A 13493-nucleotide genomic window follows, 5' to 3' on the forward strand; every position below is an offset into this window, starting at 1 on the left:
CTCGCAAATTGATTTGAATGGCCATTAATTTACAGATATTTAACATTAAATTCCTTCCATTTGGCCAAGGGGTCACAGCTTAAGGATAAGGGGGAAATCCTTTAAAACCGAGATGAGAAGAACTTTTTTCACACAGAGAGTAGTGAATCTCTGGAACTCCCTGCCACAGAAGGTAGTCGAGGCCAGTTCATTGGCTATATTTAAGAGGGAGTTAGATGTGGCCCTTGTGGCTAAGGGGATCAGAGGGTATGGAGAGAAGGCAGGTACGGGATACTGAGTTGGATGATCAGCCATGATCATATTGAATGGCGGTGCAGGCTCGAAGTGCCGAATGGCCTACTCCTGCACCTAATTTCTATGTTTCTGTTACATATGCTACATATTCATTGTAGCAGTCCCAACCTCCTGCACTACTTTGTATCAGGCACACTCACCACACACACACACACTGTGATTAGGTATGTAAGCACTTTCAGTATTACTACGCCACACAGATAAAGGAGCTGAATAAAGGAGTAAATTAAGGCAATTGAAACAACCTGAATTGTGTCGTTATTATCAGGATATCAAACACGAAGACACAACATGGTGGCAGCGGTGACTTTCGAGTAAAAAACCGCGCTATTGTGAATCGCTATTGTGAATTAGGAACAGCGGCTGCAGAGAAATTGATTTTTTTTTGTGCACCCGCCTAACAACACAAGATGGCGGCCCTCCACAGCAGCAATGAGCCTCCACCCTACGATGAACTGGGACGCCGATGATGTGGTGGAGGCGTTCAAGAAATTCAAACAAAAGAGCCAGCTGGCATTCAAAAGCTTCCTGAAAGGAACTGCAGATGAAGAGAAGGTCAGTTATATTTTACTATGGCTCGGGGAGAAGGGTCTAGACATTTTAACAGTTGGAGCTTAACAGAGCCCGACTGCAATAATCCGGGAATAGTCCTTGAAAGGTTTGCGAACCATATGGAGCCCAAATCAAACCACAGAATCCATCGGTATGAGTTCCAAGGGCTAAGACAAGACCCACAAGAAACAACCGACACTTTCCTGTCGAGACTAAGGAACGTGGCCAAGAAATGCAGATTTGGTGATGAAGATGACAGAATTGTCGACCAGCTAATATGGGGGTGCGCCCACCAAGAGGTCCAAAAGTCCCTAATAGGGAAAGACACCCTCAACCTAAAAGACGCCGTAGATGCTGCCAGAGCTTTCGAAGCCACAAGGAAACAAATGTCCTCCCTCTGCCTTCAAGTTGGCTCATCTCAGAGCAGCACCAGAGTGAATATAGACGCTCTCTCAAAACGTGACCCTGGCTCCACCTTAAAGGCTCCAAAGCAGACATTTTCTAGGCATGCAAACAAACAAGCAAGCCAAAGAAGCTGCTGGAACTGTGGTACAGAGCATGCATTTGATGATCGCAGGGAGTGCCCAGCATACGGGACTACCTGCAACTCCTGTGGGAGGCCTAACCACTGGAAGAAAAGGTGTAGGTCAACAAAATCATACAGCACCAAGCCAAAGCAGCAATGGTCAAAGAACGATAGAAATACGAGAAGGAAACAAATACACGCACACGTCCAACAGGAAGAGGAGATAACCTCAGATACCTCTGAGGAAGAATTCCTTTCCGTTGGGACCATTGACGTCCACGAAATGGGAAACAACAAACCACATAGCAACAGAGATGAAGCATATACTATAATACAACTACAGAAAAAAGTGGGAAAGAAAAGAACAACGATTAATCTAAGGCTCAAAATTGATACCTGGAGCCCAGAGCAATATCTTACCAGTCAATCTTTACGGAAAGATATTCCCTGAACACATGACAAAAGATGGCAGCGTCAGGAAAGGAATCCTTGTAAGTAGCGATGTAGTCCTAGCTGCATACGGAGGTTCCATAATCCCACAGCTAGGCAAAACAATCATAGCAGGAACATACAAAGGGAAAGAAGTGAAATGCCCCTTCTACATCACTAAATCGAAAGGACCTGCTATTCTCGGCCTGGACACGTGCCAAAGACTGAAGATTGTGTCAATCAACCATGGAATCAAGACAAACTCCTGCAGAATTGACAGAAACATACCCATCAAAAACCGGCCTCCCATCAGGAACAAAGAAGAATTGATGGACATGTACCCAGAGTGTTTTGACGATACCGTTGGTTGTTTTGAGGAATACGAATACCATATCACAGTAGACCCCAGTGTGAAACCAGTGATCCACCACCCCGCCGTGTTCCCCTTGAACTGAAAGAGAGGCTAAGGGAACAACTAAACGAAATGGAAGAAAAGGGCATCATCACAGCAATAACTAAACCAACTGATTGGGTAAATTCAATTGTTATCAAAGAAAAGCAAACGGAAAACTAAGGATATGCCTTGATCCCAGGGATCTGAACAATGCATTGAAGCGCGACATTATCCAACTCCAACCCTTGAAGAGATCACACCGCACTGGCCGGTTCCAAGGTGTTCAGCAAGCTGGATGCTAGCAATGGATATTGGAACATCAAAATAGACCGGAAGTCATCAATGCTCACCACTTTCAACACGCCATTTGGCAGATTCAGATTCAACAGGCTCCCATTCGGGCTGAAGGTGAGTCAAGATGTCTTCCAGCGGAAAATAGATGAAACATACAAAGGCTGTAAAGGGGCAATCGGGATAGCAGATGATATCCAAGTATACGGCAGAGATGAAAAACACGCATGATTACAACCTCCATGAGGCTATGGAAAAAACTCGAAGAGCCGGCATAAAGCTCAATGCAGACAAATGCATAATCAAAGAAAGGGAGTGCAAATTCTTTGGACTGATTTACTCTGCAGAGGAGTGAAACCGGACCTACAAAAGTGGATGCTATCAACCACATGGAGGAACCCAAAGACAAGAAACAGCTAAGAAGTTTCCTAGGGCTCATACAATACATGGGAGTCTTCATACCTAAGCTTGCTAATCACACAGCAAATCTCCGTGAATTGATGAAAGACGACGCTGAATTTGATTGGTGTGCTTCACATAGCCAAGATTTTGGGAAATTAAAACAACTCATCAGCCAAAGAAACGATCCTGCAGTACTATGACAGACAGAAACCAGTAACACTCCAAGTTGATGCCTCCATGAGAGGAGTTGGAGCAGTACTGACACAAAATGGGCCGACCTATTGCGTATGCATCCAAAGCACTCACTCCTACAGAATCAAGGTACGCAAACATAGAGAGAGAACTCTTAGCAGTAGTCTATGGCTGCGAGAAATTTCACACTTACCTATATGGAAGGTATTTCGACATCGAACAGACCACCCGCCCCTCTAGAACAAATCGAAAAAAAAAAACCTCACCAAAGCACCAGCCAGACTACAGAGACTATTACTGAGGCTACAGAGCTACGACTACAACATCAGATACAAGCCAGGAAAAGACCTGCTGCTAGCTGACGCCCTATCCAGACTATCAACACATGACAAACAAGAGATGGAAGGGCTGAGCATAAAGATCCACCACATTGTGAGTGTGACAAGCGTGAAGCTGGAAACAGATCAAAGAGGGAAACAGGCCAGAGATGAGAACTCCAGCTCCTCACCAAATGGTAATACAGGGGTGGCCAGAAAAGAGACAACAAGTTCAGCCTATCCTCCGCGAATACTGGACCATCCGTGATGATATTTCGGTAGAGAATGGAGTCCTGATGGCCGGATCACGAATCATCATACCCAAGTCCATGAAAAAAGAAATCCTCGAAAGATCCACCAGGGACACTTAGGAATGGAAAAGTGCAGACTCCGTGCTAAATCCGCTGTGTACTGGATAGGCATGTACAAGGACATAGAAAAGCTGGTATCTACATGCCACATATGCCAACAATACAGGAATTCACAACAGAGGAGGAAATGACACCCAGTGATATCCCAAGCCGGCCATGGCAACCATTGGAGCAGACCTGTTCACAGAGAACCAGCAATGGTATTTGATTAGGCCTGCTACTACTCCAAATTCCCATTTGTGAGAAACATAAAGGACTTGAAAGCTAAAACAATTGTGTCAATTGTTAGAGGGTTGTTTGCAGAGCAAGGAATACCTGAGCAGATCGTATGTGACAATGGAACCCAATTCACATCTCGGGAATTCAGAGAGCTGGCCACCGAATACGGGTTCAAAATCACAACATCTTCACCACATTACCCAAAGGGCCATGGGTTATTGAAAGGCAAGTACAGACAGCCAAGAAAACACTAATAAAATGCCGAGAGGCAAAGGAGGATCCAAACCTGGCAATTTTATCCTTACGGGCAACTCCACTAAAGGCTGACATGAAGTCTCCTGCAGAAATGCTAAATGGCAGGAAATACAAAACCACCCTGCCAAGCAAATCCAACCCCCTATCGACCAAGAAGAAACAAGGGCAAATTGGCAGCTGCCCAGAGGAGGGGCTGAAACAATACAACAAAAATGCACAGTACTTGCCTGAACTATTTCAAGGCCAAACGTACATGCTCAGGATCCAACAACAAAGAAATGGACCCCAGCACAAATCACCAGCAGGGCTGGAACCCCAAAATCATATATCATAGAGACAGAACCGGGCAGGCAGTTGAGACGAAACAGAATTCACATCCGCCCGACACCTGAAATGTCAACACCTGCAACTTCAAAGACAACACCAGCAACTCCTAGGACACCACCCACAGCAGCAGCAACACCTGCCATTGATGACAACACATTCTCACAAACTGCTACCAGTGAGTCATATAGTCAACCAGCACCAACCAATGGCCAGGAAACAACTCAACAAGTTACCAATACATCGAGTGCAACACTGCAGGCAACAACCAGATCTACTAGATCCAGGAGCAACATCTTACCCCAGCGCGTTATCGCTAGCACTGGAAGGGACAAGTCACGCCAAGACATGACTCTTGACTGGCTACGCACTACCTGAAAGAAAACAAGCTGCCATTATATATTTGTTGTGTAGTATAGTAGAAAGCAGAATGCCATGAATGTGGGCAGAATAATCCCACGGTATCTGCTACAGGATTGCCACCCTCGCTCTGGCAATCCTCTAGTGTCACTAATTTTGTTCCTTTCTTTGAGAAGGGGGGATGTTACATATGCTACATATTCATTGTAGCAGTCCCAACCTCCTGCACTACTTTGTATCAGGCACACTCACCACACACACACACACTGTGATTAGGTATGTAAGCACTTTCAGTATTACTACGCCACACAGATAAAGGAGCTGAATAAAGGAGTAATTAAGGCAACTGAAACAACCTGAATTGTGTCGTTATTATCAGGATATCAAACACGAAGACACAACAGTTTCTAAACCCATGACAATGAGATTTCAAAAGTATGTCATGTTGTGAATTCTTGTGTGAATGTTATTTGGGTACTTAAAATGTTAATCTATTCTTAAGAAATGGATAGATGTTTAGATCTAGTAATTGAATTTTTAATTAGCTATAATTAGGTAACTAACTAATTATATGCTTTAAGTTCAAGTCATCTAAGTAAGATTGTTTCATATTTGTTTCAGATGCTTCAATCTATAATAACTGAACATTTCTTTCAGTTCTCTTAATTTTTAAGAAAGTTATGGGCTTTTGACTGTTCTCGATCACAGCTTTTGGTTAAGTCAATGGAAAAGCAATAGGGAACAAGATGCTAATTTCCGAGTATGAAATGGCCATAACCTTTTTTAATACTGAAGATATGAAAGTGAATTAGGTGTCAAATTAAACCTTCTTTTTATGCTTTATCTGATGGATAAATTACAGACTTGATTTTTTAAATCTCAAAATGTTGTAACATTGCTACTTGAATTTTTAAATCTCAAAATTTTGTAACATTGCTAAGACACATGGAAAGATGGTACTGTAATTAAGTCACAGATCAACCATGAACAAAGTGTTGGAGGAATTCAGGCAGCATCTGGAGGGTAGTCCTCAGGCCAGGACCCTCCAGCTTAGCACCACAGAGCCATCAGGTTTGCCCAGAACAAGGGCGGGCTAGCAGTGGGTGCCGAAGGCCAGGCGGGCCACCGAGCCCTCCAACACAGAGGGACCATTGGGACTCCGGTCAACACCTTCGTAACTCTAGATAGACACAAAAAGCTTCAGTAGCCAGCGGGAGAGGCAGAATCTGTCGGAGTTACTCCAGCTTTTTGTGTCTACCTTCGGCTTAAGCCCGTGTCTGCAGTCCATGTGTCGGCGCCCTATACGTGTTGACTCCGGCTGGCGTAATGTGTGTATGGTTATCAAAACAAAGATTCTCACTATCACGTGTGCTAATGAAGTATCAACCACTATCAGACACACAGCGGCCTGCGGGGATACGGCCGAGGGTCTGTCTGCCCGCCCGCCGCTACTGACCTCAGTCTTGTCTCTCTCCGCTTCACCACTCCAGCCGCCTCCCGCCCGCCCGCGCCACAATTTAATTTCAAACGCAACGGACAAACCGGGGCTCGGGGACCCGCCCTCCTCCCCTGCCACCAACCAATCACAGCCGTAGGCGGGCCAAGCACTGACCAATCACAGCACGCCTGCATACGTCACGCCCAATCAAAGCACGCCTGTATACGTCACGCCCAATCACCGCACGTATTTCTACGCCTACGCCGAATGCCGCGCCCAATCAACCCGGGCTCACTCGCAGTGGCCAATCTACCCCGGTTCACTCTAAGATCTTTGGTTCGCCTCTCTCCCAACACCATTTCCCTGCTCACATGGTTTGCCTATTGTGGAAACCAAAGATCCAACCTTTAAGATTTTGTAAGTTTCTATAAGATCCCCTCTCAATCTCCTAAATTCTAGAGAGTTTCTCTGCTGCTTGATGGTTGGCTTAGTGGAACATGTCAGTTGCTACCTCTTGACATGTTAATATCTCAGAAGTGGAGGGTTATTTTTGGACAAAAAAAAACCATGCTTGTGTGAGGAAAATATTTTATGATATTTATTTTAGTTGTTATCTTTGTTTAAATATTTACCTTGTATGTATCGTTAGCTTTTAGAAATTTGAATGGTGCACTGACTGGATGACATTTTACAATTTCGTGTACATGGTTCATGTTACAATGACATAAAGATAACTATTCTATTCTATTCTATTCAGGCTAGATGCAGGAAGAGTTGCTCCCGATGTTGGGAAGTCCAGGACAAGGGGTCACAGCTTAAGGATAAGGGGGAAATCCTTTAAAACCGAGTGAGAAGAACTTTTTCACACAGAGAGTGGTGAATCTCTGGAACTCTCTGCCACAAGAGGGTAGTCGAGGCCAGTTCATTGGCTATATTTAAGAGGGAGTAGATGTGGCCCTTGTGGCTAAGGGGTCAAGGGTATGGAGAGAGGCAGGTACGGGATACTGAGTTGGATGAATCAGCCATGAGTCATATTGAATGGCGATGCAGGCTCGAAGGGCGAATGGCCTACTCCTGCACCTAATTTTCTATGTTTCTAAATGACAGCTTGTGGAAATCAACCAATCAGAGAGCTCTTACATCCTGCCTGGCTTTCGCTCTGTGTTTTGGTTGTGAACTCACCTGGAACTGCTGACATTCTCTGATGTTTTTGCACATTTGAGAGATATGTAAGTGTCTGGCTATTAACCGTTGTACTTCCCCTTTTCCCAACATGGCGCCATTTTGGATAGTAATTACCATGTACAGTGTCCTACCTTAATTTGGCTCGAATAGTAATTTAGCACTTCATTTAACATTCATCTCCTGCATGTATGTATTTTGACATGGTTAATTATAACTCAATGTGGAGGCTTCCACATGAAAAATAGGTCTCTCTGTCATTTGTATAATTTATTTTTTGTGTAAGCTAACAATTGCAGCCATACTATTTAAATGTAAATGAATAATAATAATAATAATTATTATTATTATTATCATCATCATCACCATCATAATAATTTTCTCATTGTTATAGAAATCATTAGAGACACAAAGAGAAGAAAAAGAAGTAAATGAATTATCTGGTAAAATGGGAACACGCTCATACAAGAGATATTGGGTATGTGTGAACTGTGCTGTATGTGTGTGTGTCTGCTTTTGTGCATATGTTTGTGTAAGTTTGTGCTTCTTTTTACTTTTGTGTTTTTGCAAGTATGTGTGCTTGTACGTTAGTTTGTGTGTCTGGTTGGTTGTGTGTGTGTGCGCGTGTGTGAGAGGATGATTAATATGACAGTACAAAACATAATACCTAACATAGTTAAATACCAGAGTGGTGAGAACATAGAACAGTCGCTTCCTTTTGTCAAAGTATTAGACAGGAAACTATTCCAATAATACTATGACAAAAGGAAGCAACTTACATAATCCTCATAAAAAAATATGAATTCATATCTTCGAACACATATGCCTAAAATATCTTCTCTGAGTACAATTTGAAAATATACCAGAGAAGTAAAAAATTCCGTCACAGAGAGCTGAAAGAAAAACACGTTTTCCTCATTTACAAGAAAACTCCTTTCTGTCAGTTGCTTCATTTTGTCAAAGTACGGCAAAATAATGTAGTTATGTTTCTCGTTCAAACTTGTTTAAAAGACAATAAAGGAAATTCAATTCAATTTTTCATTTTCAATATAAACTTTCACCTTTTGCGGTCTTTTATTTCTATTTATGGGTATCAGGATGCTTTGTAATTTGCTAATCTATCTCCCAATCTGACCCATTGTTTTTGAGGCTTTATGCATATATACATCGAGGATAGACACAAAATGCTGGAGTAACTCAGCGGGTGAGGCAGCATCTAAGGAGAGGAATGGGTGACGTTTCGGGTCAAGTCAAGAGTCAAGAGAGTTTATTGTCATGTGTCCCAGATAGTTCTGCAGCACAACAGAATATTGTAGTCATATATACATATATCATATCAGTATACCATATATCATAGAATATATATATATATATATACACATAAATAAATAGATAAAATGCAATAGGCTGTTATAGTTCAGAGTTTGTTTGAAGTTGTGTTTAATAGCCTGATGGCTGTGGGGGAAGAAGAGTGTGGATTTGCAAAACGAGTCTGGAGAAATTTACAAGGGGCCCTGTCACGATTTATTCCGAACAGCTCTGTCACAGAGGACTCTGTGATTTAAGATTCAAGATTCAAGAGTTTATTGTCATGTGTCCCTGATAGGACAATGAAATTCTTGCTTTGCTTCAGCACAACAGAACATAGTAGGCATTGACTACAAAACAGATCAGTGTGTCCATATACCATTATATACGTATATACACACATGAATAAATAAACTGATATGGTGCAAATAACAGATAATGGGCTATTAATGTTCAGAGTTTTGTCCGAGCCAAGTTTACTAGCCTGATGGCTGTGGAGAAGTAGCTATTCCTGAATCTGGTCGTTGCAGTCTTCAGGCCCCTGTACCTTCTACCTGAAAGTAGCAGGGAGATGAGTGTGTGGCCAGGATGGTGTGGTGTGGATTTACGGACTGTTCCCAGGGACGCATTCAGAGACTGACATAGAGTGCTGCTGGAAGGTCATCAACTTGGTGAAAGACGCTATTTTGTCTGCCCGAGCTTTGTTGACCACCCAGCGAAGCGAGATGTCCGTCGGGGAATTTTGCCGACTGGCCCGCTGCAGACTGCAGGAGTACCTGCTGAGGGACGCATTGAAGCTTGGTGCAGCCAACGCCAAGGCTCGGTGGGGGAGGACCACAGTCTAAGGTCCTTCAGCTGCTGGACATGGGGGACAGTGGTGGAGACACCCCTCAAAGTAAGGGAAGGGATTTCATGCCAGTGGGCCACATGAGTGGCAAGGGTGGGAGAAAAAATTGGTGTGATTTATGTAAACAGTATTGAACGTTTTTATAGCCTCTGAGAATGTCGGATGAATTTTTTGCATGGTTCCTGTATTATATATATTTATCACTTGAATAAAGTCTAGTTTGAAATTTAAAAAAAAAGTCAGATTGGGAATCTGACCTTTCCGTCCTGGGCCTGCTCCATTGTTAGAGTAAGGCCCAGCACAAATTGGAGGAACTGCACCCACATTTCACTTGGGTAGTTCACACCCCAGTGGTGTGAACATTCACTTCTCTAACTTCAGATAGCCCTAGCTTTCTCTCTCCATCCCCTTCCCTACCCAGTTTTCCCACTAGTCTTATTGTCTCTGCCTACACTCTATCTTTGTCCCGCCCCTTTCCCTGACATCAGTCTGAAAAAGGGTCTCGACCCGAAATGTCGCCCATTCCTTCTATCTGAGATGCTGCCTCACCCACTGAGTTACTCCAGCATTTTGTGTCTACCTTTGATTTTAACCAGCATCTGCAGCTCTTTCTTACACATATACGTAGAGCATCCTATGCAGTTGTCCAGGGCCCTAGTGAGACCACACCTGGAGTGTTGTGTGCAGTTTTGGTCTCCAAATTTGAGGAAGGACATTCTTGCTATTGAGGGAATACAGGGTAGGTTCACGAGGATAATTCCAGGGAAGGCGGGACTGTCATATGTTGATAGAATGGACGGCTGGGCTTGTATACTCTGGAATTTAGAAGGATGAGAGGATATTGTATTGAAACATATAAGATTATTAAGGGATTGGACATGCTAGAGCCAGGAAACATGTTCCAAATGTTGGGGGAGTCCAAAACCAGGGGCCACAGTTGAAGAATAAGGGGTAGATCATTTAGAATGGAAATGAGGAATAACATTTTCACCTTGAGAGTTGTAAATCTGTGGAATTCTCTGCCTCAGAAGGTAGTGGAGGCCAATTCTCTGGATGCTTTCATAGTTAGATAGAGCTCCTAAAGATCGCAGTGTCTAGGGATATGGTGAGAAGGCAGGAACGGGGTACTAATTGTGGCTGATCACATTGAATGGCGGTGCTGGCTCGAAGGACCAAATGGCCTACTCCTTCGGAACAGTCCTATTAATAAGCGAGTTCGGTATTCCGAAAATTGCAAGGAATCAATGTCAAAGGTCACTCACGATAATCACCCCCGGCAACCGTGCCGCCGCATGCACACAGACCCGCGCCCCATCTGTAGCCAGGATCGAACCCGCGCCGCCGATCCGCCACTGGACCATCCCCATCCCCCCCCCCCGAGCGCCTCATCGCCGTCCGGGGGTGGCCGGTAATGCCCGGGGCGATCCCGGACCAACGGGACACCGGCCAGCTGCAGCAGCGGCCCAGGCCCACAGCCAGCGCCAACTCCAGCCCAACTCCGCCCACCTCGTTGGACCAACCGACAGCCCTGGACAGACGGGACACCGGCGTGTTCACAGCGGCGGCCCAGGCCGACAGCAATGCGTGGAGAAGAAACGCCAACTCCAGCTCAACTCTGCCTGTCTTGCCGGGTTAACAGACAGCCCTGGACTGACGGGACACTAGCCTGGAGCAGCGGTCCGCCACCGCAACGGGCCAGCGCCCCACCAGTCCAGGGCTGCCGGTCAACCCGGCGGGACAGGCAGAGTCAAGCCAGAGCTTTTCTTCTGCGCCGGCTGCAAGCCTGGGCCGCCATGGCAACGGACCGGCGCCCCGCCAGTCCAGGGCCACACCGAACATCCCCGGTTGCCCCCGGATAGGGATGGGACACCCGGGAGAGGATGGGGTGGCCCAGCAGCAACTCAACAGCGCCTGCATCGCCGGAGACCCGATCCCGACCACGGACGAAACGCAGGTGTTTATCGCGAGTGACCCATGACCTGGGCATGTGCAGTCGGAATACCCAACTCGCTTCATCTAGTCCCTCACTATCCTTTTTGCCATTTCTCACATTTGTGCACCAAATATTACGAGCCACTTTGCAGATGTTTTGAAGATCTTCACACGGGGTGGGATCTCTGTGAATTTTCCTGAGGTAATTCATGAAAGGTATTCGGTTTTAAGTGCCATGTGAGTGTGAGATTCACGCATTTCACGCAATTCACACGCTGATCACAGAATTTCTCACGCTCAAAAAATTAATTGACATTTTATTTTAAAAATAAAGAAAGTTACAAAGAATTCAATTCGCCCAAGGCTTCCAGATCTCCTCCACACTCACCAATGAGAATAGTTTTCTGTCGTCGGGTTTCCTGTAAAGAACGAGCAATTTGATTCTCTTAAGCCCATCGCACACTATTTAAAATGGCAATGTAACTGCAGTACTAATGATTCCATTTGACATTCATGGAACCAAAATCTGCTGGTGCTGGAAATTCAAAATACAGCAAAAATTGTTTTAGAGGTGAGTAAAAACCACGAGGGGAATATATAAGGTGAATGCATATTTCTTTCCACGATATGTGATTCAAGAACTAGAGGGTTTAAGGCAGGGGTGTCAAATAAATCAGGGAAGGTAGTGCATCCGTGGATAACAAGGGAAATCAGGGATAGTATCAAAACAAAAGATGAAGCGTACAAATTTGCCAGAAAAAGCAGCCTACCAGAGGACTGGGAGAAATTCAGAGACCAGCAGAGGAGGACAAAGGGCTTAATTAGGAAAGGGAAAATAGATTATGAAAGAAAACTGGCAGGGAACATAAAAACTGACTGCAAAAGCTTTTATAGATATGTGAAGAGAAAAAGATTAGTTAAAACAAATGTAGGTCCTTTGCAGTCGGAAACGGGTGAATTGATCATGGGGAACAAGGACATGGCAGACCAATTGAATAGCTACTTTGGTTCTGTCTTCACTAAGGAAGACATAAAAAATCTGCCGGAAATAGCAGGGGACCGGGGGTCAAATGAGATGGAGGAACTGAGTGAAATCCAGGTTAGCTGGGAAGTGGTGTTAGGTAAATTGAATGGATTAAAGGCCGATAAATCCCCAGGGCCAGATAGGCTGCATCCCAGAGTACTTAAGGAAGTAGCCCCAGAAATAGTGGATGCATTAGTGATAATTTTTCAAAACTCTTTAGATTCTGGAGTAGTTCCTGAGGATTGGAAGGTAGCTAATGTAACACCACTTTTTAAAAAGGGAGGGAGAGAGAAAACGGGGAATTACAGACCAGTTAGTCTAACATCGGTAGTGGGGAAACTGCTAGAATCAATTATTAAAGATGGGATAGCAGCACATTTGGAAAGTGGTGAAATCATTGGACAAAGTCAGCATGGATTTATGAAGGGTAAATCATGTCTGACGAATCTTATAGAATTTTTCGAGGATGTAACTAGTAGAGTGGATAAGGGAGAACCAGTGGATGTGTTATATCTGGACTTCCATAAGGCTTTCGACAAGGTCCCACATAAGAGATTAGTATACAAACTTAAGTATTGATGTGGATAGAGAACTGGTTGGCAGACAGGAAGCAAAGAGTAGGAGTAAACGGGTCCTTTTCACAATGGCAGGCAGTGACTAGTGGGGTACCGCAAGGCTCAGTTCTGGGACCTCAGCTATTTACGATATATATTAATGATGTGGAGGAGGGAATTGAATGCAACATTTCCAAGTTTGCGGATGACACGAAGCTGGGGGGCAGTGTTAGCTGTGAGGAGGATGCTAGGAGGCTGCAAGGTGACTTGGATAGGCTGGGT

Source organism: Amblyraja radiata, chromosome 27, assembly GCF_010909765.2.
Source record: "Amblyraja radiata isolate CabotCenter1 chromosome 27, sAmbRad1.1.pri, whole genome shotgun sequence".
NCBI lineage: Eukaryota > Metazoa > Chordata > Chondrichthyes > Rajiformes > Rajidae > Amblyraja > Amblyraja radiata.